At 41.9% G+C, this 18,616-nt stretch overlaps 1 protein-coding gene across 34 annotated transcripts in view; it reads left to right on the forward strand.

Moving 5' to 3' along the window:
- Positions 1-14,422: 14,422 nt before the first annotated feature.
- Positions 14,423-18,616, forward strand: part of MPDZ (multiple PDZ domain crumbs cell polarity complex component) — a 175,466-nt gene continuing 171,272 nt past the window's right edge. For 24 of the 34 annotated variants that reach the window (XR_015169573.1, XR_015169572.1, XM_086415111.1 and 21 more), the window contains exon 1: positions 14,423-14,727. The gene's annotated coding sequence lies outside the window, so the exon portion shown is untranslated. Of the gene's footprint in view, positions 14,801-18,616 lie in introns of all 34 variants that reach the window. The other 10 variants (XM_086415118.1, XM_086415140.1, XM_086415133.1 and 7 more) reach the window with 6 other exon arrangements.

Below are 18,616 nucleotides of genomic sequence, written 5' to 3' on the forward strand. Positions count from 1 at the left end.
GGACTGACTGACCATTAAAAGCAAACTGTGGTAACTGGTGCTGTTTGTAGCAACTGCTTTGTTTCTGACCTATTCTTGGTCTGTTCCAATTTCTTCCCTGCTCCAGTTTCTATCCTGTTCCTGATACCCAATTGTTTCCTGCTTGTTACCCTGCTTCTGCCTTTGGATTTCACATTATACTTGCTTTCTCGGGCTTGAGTCAGTCATGGTATTGGTATTTGTCTCCTTCCACCTGAGGATACTTTGATGAGCTGATTGCACTCTAATCTTGCTGTACTCAGCATTGCATTTTTTGTACTATACTTTTGTGTCTAGAGAGAAGAGCAATTGGGCAGACCCTACGAAATATAATTTTTTTTGGAGAACAAATACAGAATTAGGAAAATATATGAAAAACATTAACAAACAAAAGCAAAGTCCACAAAGATACAGGCAAGGATGATGATGTTGAAACAGTCTTTGGGAATACTGCTAATAAGTTACGCAATTTCCATAAACTTATAAAAGACTAGACCCCTTTCTTCAAGGTGGGACTACTCTAAAGGGCCATTTTACTTTCAGAGCAGCCTGTAGAATCTACTGAGGGTTTAATTCTACAACATTCACCACCTCCCTTTGCCCAGTCGTACTTCTGTCACAACCCCCTCATCCAGATGTTGATCCCAAGGGCATTCCCCAACAAAATTTATGCTTTCCAGGGTATTTGAATGGTAGCAAAATGTATACATTTACATTCTACTTTGGTGGTTAGGATGATGTTGGTGTTGATTATAAGGGTGCATGGTAGTGGAGATGATTGTGGAAACTGTAGTGGTTGTGGTATTGGTAATAGCAGAGGTGGTATGGAAAAGAGTTGACAGTACAGTCCTTGCTGTAAGTAGTAGGTATAGTATGTGTAGGTATTGGGACATCATTGGTGGGGACCCTGAGAAGTCCAGATATCTGAGATAATAGATCATTGGTTGTAGAGATGACTTTCAGTTAGGAGCTGGGACAATTCTTATAAGCAACAGATAGATACTGGGCACATGATAGGCGGAAGCCAGATTTTTGCTGAAAACTGTTATGAACACAGCCATGTGCTTGTGCATAGTCATTCAGTCATGTTTGACTCTTTGTGACCACATGGACTGTAGCCTGCCAGGCTCCTCTGTCCATGGGGATTCTCCAGGCAAAAACACTGGAGTGGGTCACCATGCCTTCCTCCAGGGGATTGTGCCAATCCAGGGATCAAACCCAGATCTCCTGCATTGCAGGCAGATTCTTTACTATCTGAGCCTTCAGGGAAACCCAAGAATACTGGAGTGGGTAGCCAATCCCTTCTCCCGGGGAACTTCCTGACCCAGGAATAGAACCAGGGTCTCCTGCATTGCAGGTAGATTCTTTACCAAGTGAGATACCTGGGAAGCCCTGACATGGCCGTAGAAAGGGACTAATATTTCTGTACTTCTTTGATGTACATATCACCCTATATGTACATGATGTACGTATCATGTATGCAATCAGCTCTCTCTGGCAGGTGCATTCCTTCCCCTCCTTGCCTCAGAACCCTAAGTCCGGGTCTGTCCAAAGACTTCAAAAAAAAAAAAAAAAGCCTCAAAACAAAGTGCAAAAAAAGCCTTTTGCACTTGACCTCAAAAAGAAGAGACAGAAGGTCTTTTCCTGAAAAGATAATTTCCCTCTCTTTTTTGGTCTCTGAGATTTACCAAGTTGATAATGTTCTTCTCCATCTTAAAGCCCTTCTGCTGCTGCTGCTAAGTCGCTTCAGTCGTGTCCGACTCTGTGCGATCCCATAGACAGCAGCCCACCAGGCTCCCCCATCCCTGGGATTCTCCAGGCAAGAACACTGGAGTGGGTTGCCATTTCCTTCTCCAATGCATGAAAGTGAAAAGTAAAAGTGAAGTCGCTCAGTCGTGTCCGACTCCTAGCGACCCCATGGACTGCAGCCCACCAGGCTCCTCTGTCCATGGGATTTTCCAGGCAAGAGTACTGGAGTGAGGTGCCATTGACTTCTCTGTCTAATGCCATTACAGAAATGCTAATGAGGCCTTGTCTGCATGGACAATATAGCCACATTGCTGTCATCCTACCTGCCTTCCCCTTTGCAATATGAGTGTCTTGGGAGCAGGACCTACATAGTCTCTGTTCCTGTAAGGAACTCGGAGTGGGGCTCTTACCAGGTACTTAGTTATCATTTACTAAATAATGAATGGCAGTCACCCCCTTATCACCTGGATATTCATACTTAATTAAAGTGAAACAATAGAGCAAAGGATATAAATCTACTTTAAATAAAATGAGGCATTTTGTCCAGTGACCCAGTACCAAATTTCTCTGAGCTCTATCTCCTACTTGTCTTTCAAGTGAACACAGAACAGTTCTTAATCTAGTTCCTCTTTCTCTTCCAAGTTTACCTGATATGTCTAAGCAAAAAAAACCCTTTAAAATATTTCAGTGAACTTGCCTGCTACACACATATAATTATCATATAATACACATTCCTACATATATGCCAATTAATCTTTTAAAATTTTCTTATTCTAAAAATGTTAAATAATATACTAAATGTACTGAATGAATATTGTTCATGTGAGCTTTGTCTTCACATGTTGCCAATCATATTATATGTAATATAATTGCAACATAAGATAAAGGAGAAAACCCTCAAACTTATAATTGATATCAAATATAAGTAAACCTGTACTTACTGATTAGCTTAGACCAAATTTTCTTCAATCATTGAACTATTTCATAAAGACTATGGCATGTATCACAGAGATAAAGAGCCAAAATTCAGAGAATATTATGAAGAGGTAAAGCCCTGCAAAATTTGAAATATCTCAACTATTTCTTTGAGATAATGTTACTGATGGGTTAGTTTGCTCTTGTCAAATTTTTCACCTTGCTCCTTTCAATTTTACAATCTTATTACTGAACCAAGATTGCTAAGAATGTTGCATGTTCATTCATTTTATAAACCTTTTTAGAAAATATAATCTCTGTGTTCATTAAATGCATCATTCCTGAAAACAAAGATAAGACCTTTCATAGGTGAATTATTTAGTCTACAGATAATTTAAATCCTTTGCTTTATCCATGGATAAATATTTTTTAATTTCAGTTATCATTACCACGCTGAGAAGATTAAGAACTAATAGTGGGAAGCAAAGACTTTAAAAGGTATGGATGATAATATAGATCCAGCATATAGTTTAAAACTGTTTCACTTTTCTATTCTCCTTTTCATCACTGTTCTTCAATTTCCAACTTCCCTTAGGTAAGCATGTATTTTTAAACTATAAATGACAAAGCAGATCTCATAACTCACTTAATATCTGTATAATGAATTAACTTGGTAGTTGACCTCTGGCTGACATTACATTTTTAAAGGGAATTTGGGGGATGGGTGGAGAACTACATCTCAAAGCCACTACTGCTTTTTGTATTTGCCTCTAAAATATAGATTTCATAAAATCTGCTTATGTTGTTACTTTTAAAAGAGATGCAAATAACTTTAGACTCTATTAAAAGAAAAAAACAAAGTACAAATTGCATTTGGATTTTCTAATATTCTTGATTTCCATAAGTTAACGTATATATTTTAAAAATTCTATCAGGTGATTAAATTTATGAGAATTTTGAGGAAAAAAAATAGTAGTGGAGGGTACTAGTTATTAAAATACAATATAAAGCTATATCAGTTCAAACAAATTGATATTGATGCATGAAATGAGACAAATGGGACATGATAAAGCAACATATATTGTAAGATGTGATCCTTAATATGGGATAACAGGATCTGTATCAGTGTCAACTGGGATATTTTTGTTGTCTTGAAACTTTGATGAAATCCCAATCTCAGGACCCCAGGGATATCTGTTTCACATATTCTAAACAGAAGAACTAGACACATTCCCCATGGCACGTACTAAGAAATCAACACAAATCCTGATAAGGAATTCATAGGGGTTTTTCAGAGTGAGGCTTTCTTTGGAGACAATTGTACCCTTGGTAGAAAATACTACACATTTCTCTTCTTTGCTCATACTGGGCAAAGTCATGCTTTTTCAACATCTTCCACCAAAGTGAATGGAACTTCAAGAGAATTATTCACCAATTCTGAGTTGTGTGAACAAAAATCAGTTCAGTTGCTCAGTCACGTCTGACTCTTTGTCACCCCATGGACTGCAGCATATCAGGCTTCCCTGTCCTTCACCAACTCCCAGAGCTTGCTCAAACTCATGTCCATCGAGTCAGTGATGCCATCCAACTACACCATCCCTTCTCCTTCTGTCGTCCCCTTCTCCTCCTGCCTTCAATCTTTCCCAGCATCAGGGTCTTTTGCAAGGAGTCAGTTCTTCACATCAGGTGGCCAAAGAATTGGAGTTTCAGCTTCAGCATCAGTCCTTTAAATGAATATTCAGAACTGATTTCCTTTTGGATTGGCTGGTTTGATTTCCTTGCAATCCAAGGGGCTCTCAAGAATCTTTTCCAATACCACAGTTCAAAAGCATCAATTCTTCAGCTCTCAACTTACTTTATGGTCCAACTCTCACATCCAAAATGACTACTGGAAAAACCATAGCTTTGACTAGACAGACCTTTGTCGGCAAAGTAATGTCTCTGCTTTTTAATATGCTGTCTAGGCTTGTAATAGCTTTTCTTCCAAGGAGCAGTGTCTTTTAATTTTATGATTACAGTCACCATCAGCAATGATATTTGAGCCCGAGAAAAGAAAGTCTGTGGAGGGGAGGCATTTCCTCACACAGACTGGATGTTTCTGAGCTCTGAAAACTTAGGTCTGATCTGGTGCTGCTATTAAAACAGAGTGTGGTGTGAAAATCTTTTAGGGAACTTAATCGAGGTTCTCTAGAGTGTGAGAAGTGTATCATAGAGATGAGAGCCTGATTCTCCCATAGCAAAGTTTGAATGTGACAGGCTGTCTTGAATTGCCTGAGATGGCAGGTCAAAAACCAATCTATAGATTTGAATGGATTGGGGGTTTGTTTGTCATAAAGACACCTTGGAAAGTAATGCTTCTAGACTAGTCCCATTTTGAAAGGCTTTCTCCAAAGAACTTCCTGCCTGGAGGAACAGACTTTAGGAGGAAGAGGCTGTAGAGGGTGTACTAGGAAAGCAGGAGCTGACTGGGAGTCTTAGGAGGTCAGCAGGAGTGTACATCATCTCTAAACTGGGCAGAGGTCCAGGGAGCCAGAGAGGAAGAGGTCTTCAGATCACTAAATCACCCCTTAAGAGATGGAGTTAGCCTTTGGCTACCTGCCATGGAAGAGAGTTTTCAACATCTGGCCAAGTAAAAAAAAATACGTTTGTGCTCTTTTTTGTCTGATTCCCAGCTTCTCTTATCCTTAACTTAGAAGGGCCAGAAATAGCAGTGAGTGAATGGAAAGGAAGTAATGAATAAAACCAAAACCAACCAACTGCACCTTGGAGCAAAGAGAAGATACTTTAAATTGAATGTAAGGTACACATTTAAAAAATTCATTTGGTTGGGAAATTTTAGTACTTGAAAATAAGGTCTATTTATTAATACCTCAAATTGGCCATAAAAGCCACCAGGCTCCATGACAGTTTTAAAATATGTCTTCAAATTCTTTGACATTCTTCCTATCAAGAGATAGAGTATCTGCCCCTTCTCCTTGTACCTGGTGAGTCTTTGTGACTGTCATTATGAATGAAACACAGCAAAAGTAGCTCTGGGTGACTTCTGAGCCTGAATCAAATAGGGAATGCCCCTGGCCTTCTGGCTTCTCTTGGACACTTACACTGTGAGCCTTCAGCTACAGTGGAAGAAGTTTGGCCATTCATGCAGGTCACATACAGAAACCATATTGAGACAGAGATAGCAAGACAGAGGTAGAGGTTCACTGAACACTGGGCTGCAACCAAAGAGGTGAGTGAAGTGCGTATGGCATTTGCCTTGGCACAAAATTTAAGGGAGGGGTACCAAAAAAACCTAATGATCAAAATAAATCATATTTTAATGCAATGTTAAAAAATAAATTTGAGGAAAATAATGAATGAAACATCAGCACTTTAAATAAGGACAGGATCAGTATTCCTGATTATTCCTTTTTCCTCCCACTTCAGTATGGCTCACTCAGCAAGGCTGGTACTCATCTGATTAACTACAAAGGACCCAAGGCAACTTTCTGGGGTGATGAAAATATCTGACATCTTGATTTGTTGGTGTCTATATAATTATCAAAATGGACTGAAATGCACATTTGAGATGTGTACATTTTATTGTTTGTAATTATACCACTCTCTATTTGTGTATAAGTATTTGAATTGTGAATAGGCATGGAATCTAATTCAGTCTAAGGAGTGTTGAAGGAATGCTGCAGGAGGTGTGAGGGACAGAGTTTCATTGGTTTTTAAAAGCAAGTGAGCACACTGGATGATCTGTGAGCAGTATTCTGTGTGTATGTGACACTTGGGACTGCCCTGTTTACCTAGCTGCCAGCCTGAATATGAAGCTGACACATGGAGATGGGTGGGGTCAAAAGAGTCAGAGCCAAAAGGGCCAGAACCCTAACTGATCTATGCCTGATTACTGGGTTTCCTCTGGACATGAACCAGCATCCATTTTATTTAAAAGTCAGTTTATGTTGGATTTTCTATTACAAATTCAGAGAGACACACAATGAAAGCAATAAACAGAAACAGGAGGCAAGAGGAGCCAGTGGTGGGCAGAAGTCATGAGTCAACAGAAGTAATACACCTAGCGTTGTGAACAGAACCTACCATTTTCCAGGCACTGTGCTCCCACAGGTTGAAAGACAGGACATGAGACAGACAAGATCTCTGCTCTCATGGGGTTTAGAGGCTAGCTGGGGTTGGGAGACAGGAGGAAGGACAAGCAACCATTCTGGACAAATGGTGACTGCAGCCCTGAAATTAAAGATGCTTACTGCTTGGAAGGAAAGTTATGACCAACCTAGATAGCATATTCAAAAGCAGAGACATTACATTGCCAACAAAGGTCCATCTAGTCAAGGCTATGGTTTTTCTAGTGGTCATGTATGGATGTGAAAGTTGGACTATGAAGAAAGCTGAGCATGCAAGAATTGATACTTTTGAACTGTGGTATTGGAGAAGACTCTTGAGAGTCCCTTGGACTGCAAGGAGATCCAACCAGTCCATCCTAAAGGAGACCAATCCTGGGTGTTCATTGGAGGGACTGATGCTGAAGCTGAAACTCCAATACTTTGGCCACCTCATGTGAAGAGTTGACTTATTGGAAAAGACTGATGCTGGGAGGGATTGGGGTCAGGAGGAGAAGGGGACGACAGAGGATGAGATGGCTGGATGGCACCACCGACTCGATGGACTTGAGTTTGAGTGAACTCCGGGAGTTGGTGATGGACGGGGAGGCCTGGCATGCTGTGATTCATGGGGCCACAGAGAGTCGGACATGACTGAGCGACTGATCTGAACTGAACTGACTGAAACACTTAAAAGAAAGTAATACAGGGTAATGTGGCCTGAGAGAGACTACTGCTTCTGTTGGAGCAGGAGAGAAGCCTTTTTCACAGAGGTGATATTTGACCTGTGACTTCAATGAGGAGGAGATGTGAGCTGTATGAAGCTCTGAAGAAAAATCTTTTCAGGTAAAGATATAGCAGCACATTCCCAGAAGACAAGAAAGAGATGAAAGAGTGGAAACTCCCGAAGAACTTTAATGTGCACTTGGAGGTCTGGTTAAACTGAAGATGCAAATTCAGAATTTTGGGGTGATGACTGAGATTCTGCATTTCTGACAAGCTCCCAAGCAATGCAAATATTTCTGGTTTATGGACCATATGTAGAGTAGCAAGGCCCTACAGAGTTGCTCCCCAAAGTGTGGTCTACAGCTTGGTCCACATTGACATTTCAAGTTACTTTGAATATCTTTATATTAATTTAACATTGATGCAACATCCATGCATGTAATCACTTTTTTAGTAATCCATTTTAAGCACAATGGGCAGTGATACACTGGGAGTTTAAAGTGCAAAATCTGACTCTGCATAGATAGTTTGAGAAACACTACCTGAGAGCCTACAGTGCTACAGCTGGAGAGAACTGAATTATCTTCTATAACTGCTAAGAAGCTGGAAACTGTGAAGAAGCTACAAAAACTGCAAAGAAGCTAGAAAAACTGCAAAGAAGTTGGAAACAAGGTATGATGGAGACTAGAAATAAAATGTCAGGTGCAAAAAATGGGGATTAGGACAATCAGCATTACCATTATCACCACACACATGCATAAAGACAGACAGACAGATAGCTAGACACACACACACACACACACACACACACACACAAAGCTTCCATACAGAACTCGTGGCAGCCAGGCATCTATCATCTATTTCTCCGATAAACACCCAGAAATATCCTTTGTAAACATTTCAATGACTATAAGCCAAGACTTCCTCCTTCTGGAAATTAGAGTCTCCTAAGTGCTATTTCCTCAAAAGTGAAACACATGGGTCAAGAAGGCGCCCCAAGAATAGAGACTAGAACTGTTTATTGCCTCTTTATTAAATAGATCAGAACACTAAGGATCACCAGACTTCCAAGGAACCAATTTAAACAAATATTTTCAGAGGAAGATGGAAAACAAGTGAAATAGGGTAAGGACTACAGTGAGTCAAAATTATGGTAGAAATGCAGAGACTCAAAGAAAACCTGGTCTGTAGTGCTACATCCTTTGAAATAAGCTTACAGTTTTCTCTGCACATTTGTAGTATAACCAGAAATATATCACATTTCTCGGTGAGTTTCACCTATGGAAACTCTTGTCTTTCCCGCATTCCTAGCTATTCTTTAACAACTCCTACTAGATGACAGAACCCCATGTGTTCCTAGGAAGTTGAAAGTACTGTTTAGATCACTGTGAATGGCTTAATATGTATGTTTTATCAGTTTGAAAGCTTTTAGTTGCAAATTACAGAAGACACAATTCACACTAGTTTAAGAACTAAAGGATATTTTTTGTCTAACGTAAATGAAAATAGAAAAGAGGGCACGGACTTCAGATCTAGTCACCCAGTGGCACTCTCAAAAACACAATTTCTTTTCTCTATTCTTTCTGTCATCACAAAGGAGGTGTATTACCTAAAAATTATGATATGACTTAAGCAAGTTCTCATTATGAGTATTGCTTATTTATTTTGACTTTTTTTTGGATGACTGATTTATACTCTAATAGTATACATGATGCAGAAGAAATACTTTACAGGAGAGAGATTCCAAATGTCATTCTAGCTGGTATAAACTCAAGTCAGATTATTTGGATGTGTTCCACCCCAAAAACAAGCTCTTCCTAAAGCTTTCTCTTAGCTTTTCCTCACTGCACCATAATTCTGTGGGACCATGAGTAAATAGAGTCAAGGTCAGATGGTCATGACCTCCCAATGCCCTTTCTTTCTTCCTCTGATAAAACCCAGTTTCACACACAGTATGCAGTGCCTGTCTTCTTCATCTTTTTTTTTTTTCCCCCTCTCTTCTTCTATAAACAGTTTGTTATATGAAGAGAGACAGATTACTCTACATGTTCTCAAAGGAGATATAATTTTTACATTTTTCACATGCCTGGCATTCTCTCTCAGCCATACTTTCCTTCTAATGGATTTCTTGTAGACATATATTTATTATCCTAACATTCTTCTTTTTTCAATCTTGTCTGTTTTCAATTATCAAAAAAAGTTAAAGATTGTTTAAAATAGCCTATTTTTTTCTAACATTGAACAAACAGAAGAAAAAAAAAAAAGTATCCAAACTCCTTTCTTTTAGTTGAGAAACTGCTGCTGCTGCTAAGTCGCGTCAGTCGTGTCCGACTCTGTGCGACCCCATAGACGGCAGCCCACCAGGCTCCTCTGTCCCTGGGATTCTCCAGGCAAGAATACTGGAGTGAGTTGCCATTTCCTTCTCCAACCAGAGGCCAGTTAAAATCATAAAGTTATCCAGCCAACACTGAATATAAAAACCTTTCTACAAACTATGCTGCTGCTGCTGCTAAGTTGCTTCAGTCGTGTTCGACTTTGTGCGACCCCATAGATGGCAACCCACCAGGCCCCGCCGTCCCTGGGATTCTCCAGGCAAGAACACTGGAGTGGGTTGCCATTTCCTCCTCCAATGCAGGAAAGTGAAAAGTGAAAGTGAAGTCGCTCAGTCGTGTCCGACTCTTAGCGACCCCATGGACTGCAGCCTACCAGGCTCCTCCATCCATGGGATTTTCCAGGCAAGAGTACTGGAGTGGGGTGCCACTGCCTTCTCCTCTACAAACTATAATAAATAAAAAATGAATATTTGTTATATATTCCTGCTAATCCTTAGGCAGGAAGAAATGTAAATACATCAACTAGTTTGCATTTAAATGGAGCATTATTAGTTAATAATAATGACACAGCAGTTTAAAGATATGGAAATAAACCATTGGCCTACAATTAGAATTCCTCCAAAGTCATTTAGTCCTGGGAAAAGGATCTGGTTCATACACAATACTGACCTGGGGGCCCTGTAGTAACATCTACCAAGTGAGGGAGGGACTGGATCGCTGTCAGGAAAGCAGAACAAAGACTCTTTTGCCTGGGAGGCAACTTTCTATCTTGATGGATCATACATGGAATTTCCAGGATTTCTTTCTGGCAGACACTAAGGGTTTTGAGTAGACAAATTGGATCATTCGCCAGTATCCGAGTTTTATATACTTAATTGATATTTGTATCAATACTTGTTAAATTATTAAAAAATCTAGCTAATACTGGAAGTCCACAGAATTTTTCCCGTACAAAATTGGTCTGAACATTATTCAGATTTGATAGAAACAAATTAGTGTGCAGAATGCTTCCCTGGGAAAACAACTGGGATGTAGACAATGTGCCTAATTCCCTCATCATCAGATCTGAAGACTGTGCTTGACATGAAATAGAAAGAATAGAAAGAATCATTAATCTATACTTTATCTGCTTTATACTTGGGCTTTTTCTGTAAGATTTTATTTTAATTAAAAAAACATTTTTTAAACCAGTGCAATAAACCACACTGTCTTGTTTCTACCAGAAAGCGTGTGTCTAGGTTAGAACAAGCATAAGAGAAAACAGCAGTAATAATACGGGTTTACTTCGAAAGGAGATGATCTTGAGTGGAATCATCCCAGTGCTGGATAGTTTTATGGAAGAAGCAATGGAAACAAAATGCTTTTTTGACTACTGATGTATTACCATTTAAGGTGGGCATGTACAATTTGCTTTGCTAAATGAGACCAGAACAACAGTATCTTTTAAACCAATTCATTATTTTAATCTCATGTATAGACTTGCGACAAACCAAAATATTAAATTTGTGTATGCTTAAAATGCCATTTTGCCTTTCAAGACTCTCAGAATACCTTTAGTCGCTAGGTATGGCATCATTTTCCTTCTGTACTTCTACAAACTAGTATTTCATGCACTTCCTTTACATCTGAGAATTACCAGATTTGGAAAAGGACAAATGGAAGGGCTTTGCTCTTCAAAGAGGAGGAATCATCTGGAATTTTTAAGCAATAAGAGAATTCTTTCCAAATGGGATACCTGGAGATGTCTTTACGACAAGAAAACAAAAGTTATATAGATAAATCATTCATTTCTGCATTCATGTATTTAGCCCATGTCAACTGAACACTAATTAGATATGAAACATTTTTCTGTGCTCTGAGGATAAAATGTGATGTGGGCACTTCTCTCAAGTAGTTTATGGTCTCAGAGAGAATGGAAAGATTGCATATATAACTAAATGCATAAACTAAATGTATAATTATAGAGTAGGATGAATACTATGGAACAAGTGTATAGATGAGAATGTATCTCAATGGGTTTATCCTAATTATGGGAAACATGGAGTAAAGTCCATGGCAGTGCTATTCACTGAAATACTGAACTGTGAAAGATGGCCTGAGCAGAAATATCATGGCTTCATTTTGAGTAATCTAGGTTTGAGACAGATATATAGAGGAAAGTCAAATAAACACTCAGATGAAGACGTCTGGATTGAAGATAACAGTTTAGGAATCCTTAACCAATAAATGATAAACCAGAGGTGAGAATGAACTGACTTAGAGATAGAGTTAAAAAGAAATCAGGGCCTATCATTGAGTCTTGAGGAATTCCATTTAAAGATTAAAGAGTGATTAGTTGGCAAAGAATATCGAAGAGTGGTCTGACAGAGGCAGAGCAGCTTTGCAGCTAATAAAGGTAATGATTCTGGGTCCTTCTTTTGCCTGGGAAAAGCCCTAGCAACAGGTTTACATGGTACCGTAGTTCTGTAAAATTTTCACAGGAAGGATATCTTTGTTTTTCTTTTCTTAAAGCAGAGTCTCAAATTGTATGAGCTTCAGGACTCACACATCTGCCCCTAAGAGGAAGGCGTAAAACCAAGAGAAGGTGATTGCATGGGAAGACAAGGGGAGGGAAACAGTTCAGGGAGAGAATGTGAACACTTATGGATGCACCTGAGAAGACAGGAATAGGAGGCGAGAAACATTTCCATTGGATTTAGTGGATGGAAGACCACTGTGTCCCTAGTAAAGTCCCTTCAGTGCCCTGATGGGCCAGGAAGCCAGGTTCGGTTAGTTGGTTTCAACAAACTTAACTGTGAAGGAAAAGGGGAAAGTGTGGTAGCTGATGAGAAAGGAGCTGCTCAGGAAGGTTATTTTCTTTTTTCCTTTGTCCCTCCATGCTTCCCTTTCTTTTTTCCTTGCTTCCTTCCTTCCTCCCTCCTTCCCTCTCTCCTCTCTTCCTCCTCTTCTGTCTGTCTTTCAGAATGGTGAAACCTGAAAGTGCTGATTGAAAGGTTACACAACGCAGAGGTGTGCTGAGAAGACAAGGGGAAACCTTAAGCTGAGCTGAGTTTTCCGCTTATTATATCAACTTTTATTTTCAAAAGACTCAGAGGAAATGAATATCCATATACTATGAAGAAATCTAGTCAGTATTTTTGTTTCACTGGTGGGAAAAACTAGACGAATTCATAATGTTTATAAAAGCACAAGGGTCCTTGGGCTGAGGATACTCCATCCAGGGCACTGAGGTCACTTTACTCAATTCCTAGTCATTTGCAGGCAAATGTTTTATTTTGTAGCTTTCTGAAAATATCCATTTAAAAACTCAAACCAATTTCCCCCTGAAGTCTTGTCTATTTTATAACCTATTTCCCCTCAAATAGTTGGTAAATATTGTAGAAATATATACAAATCGCTTTTTAAAGACAAATCAAAAATTACAATTCTGCCAAGGAAAAATAGATTTTTAATTCAGGATATTAAATACATTCTTTAAACATTCTAATTGGGCTTTTGCGTATCCTTTAATGTATGCCCTAATGTTATACTTATGTATTGAAAAGGGAGCAATTTTCTTTCCCAGGCAAGATTCCTGGGACTCATGAATCGAGGATTTCAGAAAGATAATCTTAATCGGCACAAGATAGAAATAAGTATGCTTTTTCTGGCACCTTGTAATTCTGAAGCCTTCTTACATTCTTTTTCTTTGTGTCTTTTAGTTCGATTATTGTCAAAAAATGGACACTGATGAGCTAAAAGTTACTTTTTTACAAAGTGAGATTAGCGCCCAGGCATCCTCATTAAAGTGCTTCTCATCACTTTAACAAGCAAAGAGAGAGACAGACAGACTGTGAGAGAGTGAGGGAGAGAGAGACAGTGTGTGTGTGTGTTAGTCGCTCAGTCGTGTCCACCTCTTTGTGACCCCATGGACTGTATGTAGTCAGTCCATGGAATTCTCCAAGCAAGAATACTGGAGTGGGTGGCCCTTTCCGTTGGGATTAAAAAGAAAAAAAAAGAGGTTCTCAGATTTAGTAATAGGGCCTACCAGTTTCCAAAGGTTGCCAGATTCAGCAAATAAAATCAAGGCTGCTCAGTTAAATCCGAAATTCAGATAAACAATTTTTTAGTGTATAGAAAGTGAAAGTGAAGTTGCTCAGTCGTGTCCGACTCTTTGCGATCCCATGGACTATAGCCTACTAGGGTCCTCCGTCCACGGGATTTTCCAGTAAAGAATACTGGAGTGGGTTGCCATTTCTTTCTCCAGGAGATCTTCCCGACCTAGGGATTGAACCCAGGTCTCTCGCATTGTAGGCAGATGCTTTACCGTCTGAGCCACCAGGGAAGTGTAAGAATTTAGTGTAGAAGAATATTCCAAATATTGCATGGGGCAGGCTTGTCCAAATGAACGCTTCTTTTTTTAAAAAAATTTGACATTGGAATTAAACCGGGCTTCACCCCAGCAACCTCGCAGAGCCCACTCCCCACATCCCAGCCGAGCGCCCGCCGAGCTGGTTTAAACCCCGGGCCGGCCGGCTGGGCCGCGCCCCCTGATTGGCCGAGGCGCGCCCGCCGCCCCGCCGGCCGCAGGCGTCACGCAGCCCGGGCGGCCCGAGCCTCGCCGCCGCCAACGCCGCCGCCTCCGCGGCAGCCCCGGTTGGCCCAAGTGCGGCGCGCGCAGGGGGAGGGGGCGACGGAGGCTGAAGCTGGCGTCGGGCCGCTGGTGGCCGGGCGGGATTAAGTTTCTCGGTCGCACGGGAGCGTCTGTGCGCGTTCATCCCGAAGCTCCTCCCCGGGCCGTTACTTCGGGACAGAAGAGAGCAAGCGTGGGCGAGGCGAAGCTCCCCGCGTCCCCACCCTCCGCCCCTTTAGCGTTCCCGCCGGGGGCGGCCGTCGCGAGCCGGGTAAGCCGCGCCGGGGCCCGGGCCGGGAGGCCGGAGCGCGCACCCGCGGCCTGCGCGCACCCCGGCTGGGAAGGTGCGCGGGTGCCGGGGGCTGGGCGCTCAGGGCGGGCGGCGGGAGGGGTGCGCTTGCCCCACCCCGCGCTACCTAGAAGACGCTGCTTTGGCTCTTGAAATAAGGGGAGTCTGGAAGTTTCCTTTGCGACTCGCCGGGTTCCCGAGCGGTTGTCCTGGTTCTTTCAGCCACTTCCCTCCTCTTCTGCTCTTGTTGACTCTAAGAGGCTGAAAAGTTTCATCTTTTCGTTCGCCTGGAAGGGCATAGTAAGGGTGCCAGGGAGAGGAGTCCCGGGCCTGGCACGGGCGCCTGTTGCTGTTCGCTGCACTGGCCGCGCCCCAGGCCGGACGCCCACTCCATCGCTCCGCGAGGGTGGGCAGGGGATGGGGATGCGCCCCTAGACTGGCGATCCTCGCCTCGGCTGCAGCGAGGCACCCAGAACCGGCGGCTCACTGGTACCCGCCCCCACTCTTCACCCCTTCCCCTAGCGCCCGTGCCCTTAACATCTCGTGTCCGCGTTGATGGGCGCATTTTGCTCTCTCCTCCTTCCACTCTGCCCCCCCACCCCCAGCCCGCGCCAGTGGGGCGCCTTTGTCTGCAATTTCGCAGCCTCGGGATGCCGGATGTTTCTAGGGAAGCGCTGCTCTGAATACGCTGTGCGTGTATGTTTGTTTCACCGGTGGTGATGGTGTAAATTCTTGCTTGCGTTCTTACGGAGGCACAAAGGCTAGGCTATTCTTTCCTGTAGATCGCGTGGAAATTCAAGCTGGGACTGCGGAGAGGAGGAGGGGCCGTGCGAAGGCCGAGGGTGGCCGACTCTGCTCAGTGTCCGGGGGCGAGTCGAGGGAGGCGGGACGTCTCCCTCCATCTCCGCGGCTGGGGTTGCTGAGGTCGCTCTGCTAGGGCAGAACCTGGGTATGGGCGCTATGTGCTGTGGGCGGAATGGGAGCGGGTGGCAGCTAGTGTTTCAGAGATACCAGATGAGAGGTCCTTACTTTCCCCGGCCTAGAAGGAAACCTCTCCCAAGTTCTTTTGATGTCGAGAGGGGAATAATCTGAAAAGTGGCCAAACTTGTCATCCGGCTTTGTTGGACAGCTGTGGCGTAAACATCCCTTTTTGTGTTTCTCTGGACATTTCTCATTTAGGTTGCCTTTTAAGAATAAATAATATCTAGTCTGAAAAACTTACAAGGTGATGGCAGTGGGATTTCAGGATTACATGTACATTTGGGTATAGGTGACTAAAGTGAACTTTATGTAAGAATTGCATCATCTAAATTTTCTTAATACTTGCTTTAGCCCTTGGTAGAATTTAGGCAGTTGAATTAAAAAACCCCACAAAACTTGAAGTTCCTTGGCTAGAGTTCTAATGCAATGCCAAGCTCAAGATGAATGCACCTGCACTCTTGCCTGAGGGAGGGGCTGGAAGCTTTGGAGGGTGGTGGAGATAATTTTGTCTGGGGTGCCCAGATTTCCTGCTTGCTAATGGGCTAGTTTACACATGGGCGACATTTATCTAGACTGGGCTGTACTGCACACTCTGCTCCTCACAGTTGACAGGAAAATCCTTAAAAGCAGAGATTTGTAAACTTAAGGGCCATGGGCCAAATCTTTCTGCCGCAGCCTGTTTTTTTCCCCTAAAGTTTAAGAGCTTTGGATGGTTTGTACACTTTTAAATGGTCGAAAAACACAATCAAAAGAATAACATTTCATGACGTGAAAATTACATGAAAATCACATTTCAGTGCCCATAAAGTTTAATTGGAGCACAGCCACATTCATTCCTTTTGTCTGTGATGCATTCTTACTGTTGGTATCTGCTTTCACAGAAGCAGTGACATAGTTGACTGGTTGCATAGTTGAGATAGAGATGGATAGCCTTCAGAGTCTGAAAAGTTTACTGTCTTACTTTACAGAAAAAGTTGCCAATCAAGATCAGGCTTCAGAAGTATCTCTTACATACTCCCTCTTGTGATGAGTGTATTGTTTAATTTCATTGCCTTTTAAGTCCTGTTTCTGGTATCCTAGGAAATGGCAGACTGTTCCCCAGTAGTTGGACAAGTTAATGTGTTGGATTTTCTCATTTCCATGTTTCACTCTCAAAAAGTTTTCTTAACCTTTTGGCATCTTTCTTTTTTAGAATCTAGCCTAAAGTAGGGTTTCTGATGAGCAGAAACTATATATTTAGTTATTTTAAGTTTAATATAGATAGCTATATCTCAGGGTGTTCTGCAGTGAGTTCTGGTGACTTCTAGTTACTCTGCTACCTGAGCAGTTTTGATAACTATATCTTTATTTATGTAGAGAGAAGCAGAGGTTGGGGGGTGTCATAAATTCCTTTCCACAAGTGAGTTGTCACTTACACAAAGGTATTTTAGGGGGCTCCTTGACTTATCATCGCTCGTCTTGCCTACCTTATTTGTAAAACAAACAAAAAATCGATGAAGTTTATCTCAACGTATTACTACTAGATTGCTCACATGTGATACCTTCCCTCCCGTTTCCTTGGCTCTTTTCAGTATTTCTTTTCCCTTCACTTGTTTCTGGTTTCCTTTCTTCCTTTAACACACTTCATTGTATTGCCTGAGCGCAGTGGTGGTTGTTGCTGGGGAAGGGAGAGGTGGAAGTCAGGTTTTGTTGTGTTCCAAATTTCTGGCATGTAGGCAGTGCCCTGTGTGGTCCCTGCAGTCCTCTTTGTGTGTTAGGTAACTTTTGAATGCATAAATACGGTGTCAGAGTAGAGGCTGTCCCCAGAGTTGACTACATGTCTGCAAGGCTTGGTGCTCTGAGATATTTATGGAAGGCCTTGAAATGTAATTTGGAGAAGACAATGGCACCCCACTCCAGCACTCTTGCCTGGAAAATCCCATGGACGGAGGAGCCTGGAAGGTTGCAGTCCATGGGGTCGCTGAGGGTCGGACACGACTGAGCGACTTCACTTCACTCACTTTGAAATGTAATTTCACATTGATTCAGGTCTTCAGCTGCTGTGGTGGAGGGGCTCTGCTTTCCAAAGAAATGCACCCATTGTCTAGGGTTTAGATTAAGGGATTTGAAGCTGGAGAGTAGCAATGAATTGCCTGGAAGATACTGTCCTGCGTTAAGAGCAGATGATTTTCTCCAGATTACATCTGAAATCTGATGTCATAGACTTGATTCAGGTTGAGTTGCTCCATTTTGTATATTTACAATATGCACAAAGCCCTCTGTGCTTTTCACAAAAGATCTTTGGGCAGAGATAACATATTGGATTGGAAATGTCCCTATATGTTATTAGAGCAAGATACACATCTATCAGCCAAAGATTCTGTAATTGAGTGAAGAAGTAAACACCTTCCTGTACAATTCAGGACAGCTTGATGGTGCATGTGAATGATGATATAGCACCAGTTGTATTTTCTAAACAGTCACATGTGCTCTTAAAACACATTTGGCCTAAAGTAGCAGTTCATTTGATATTGTTATTAATACATTGTTACATAACATTATCAACCCCATCTTTATAACAAGAATGGAATTATTTTGTCTTGTAAATTAGTTTCCTGCATAAAAGAGCATCAGTATAAATACAATTGGAAATGACATGTAGTATGGTGAAGTTGATATACTGTGCTTAAATAATTATAGTGGATTCCACATGGGTGGGGCTTCCCTAGTGGCCCAGACAGTAAAGAGAATGCCTGCAGTGCAGGAGACCGGGGTTCGATCCCTGGGTCTGGAAGATCCCCTGGAAAAGGAAATGGCCACCCACTGTAGATTCCTTGCCTGGAAAATTCCATGGATGAGGAGCCTGGTAGTCCATGGAGTCACAAAGAGTGGGACACGACTGAGCGACTTC

Source organism: Bos grunniens, chromosome 8 (assembly GCF_055505025.1).
Source record: "Bos grunniens cultivar Pamir isolate PY7600 chromosome 8, Bosgru_T2T1.0, whole genome shotgun sequence".
Classification (NCBI taxonomy): domain Eukaryota; kingdom Metazoa; phylum Chordata; class Mammalia; order Artiodactyla; family Bovidae; genus Bos; species Bos grunniens.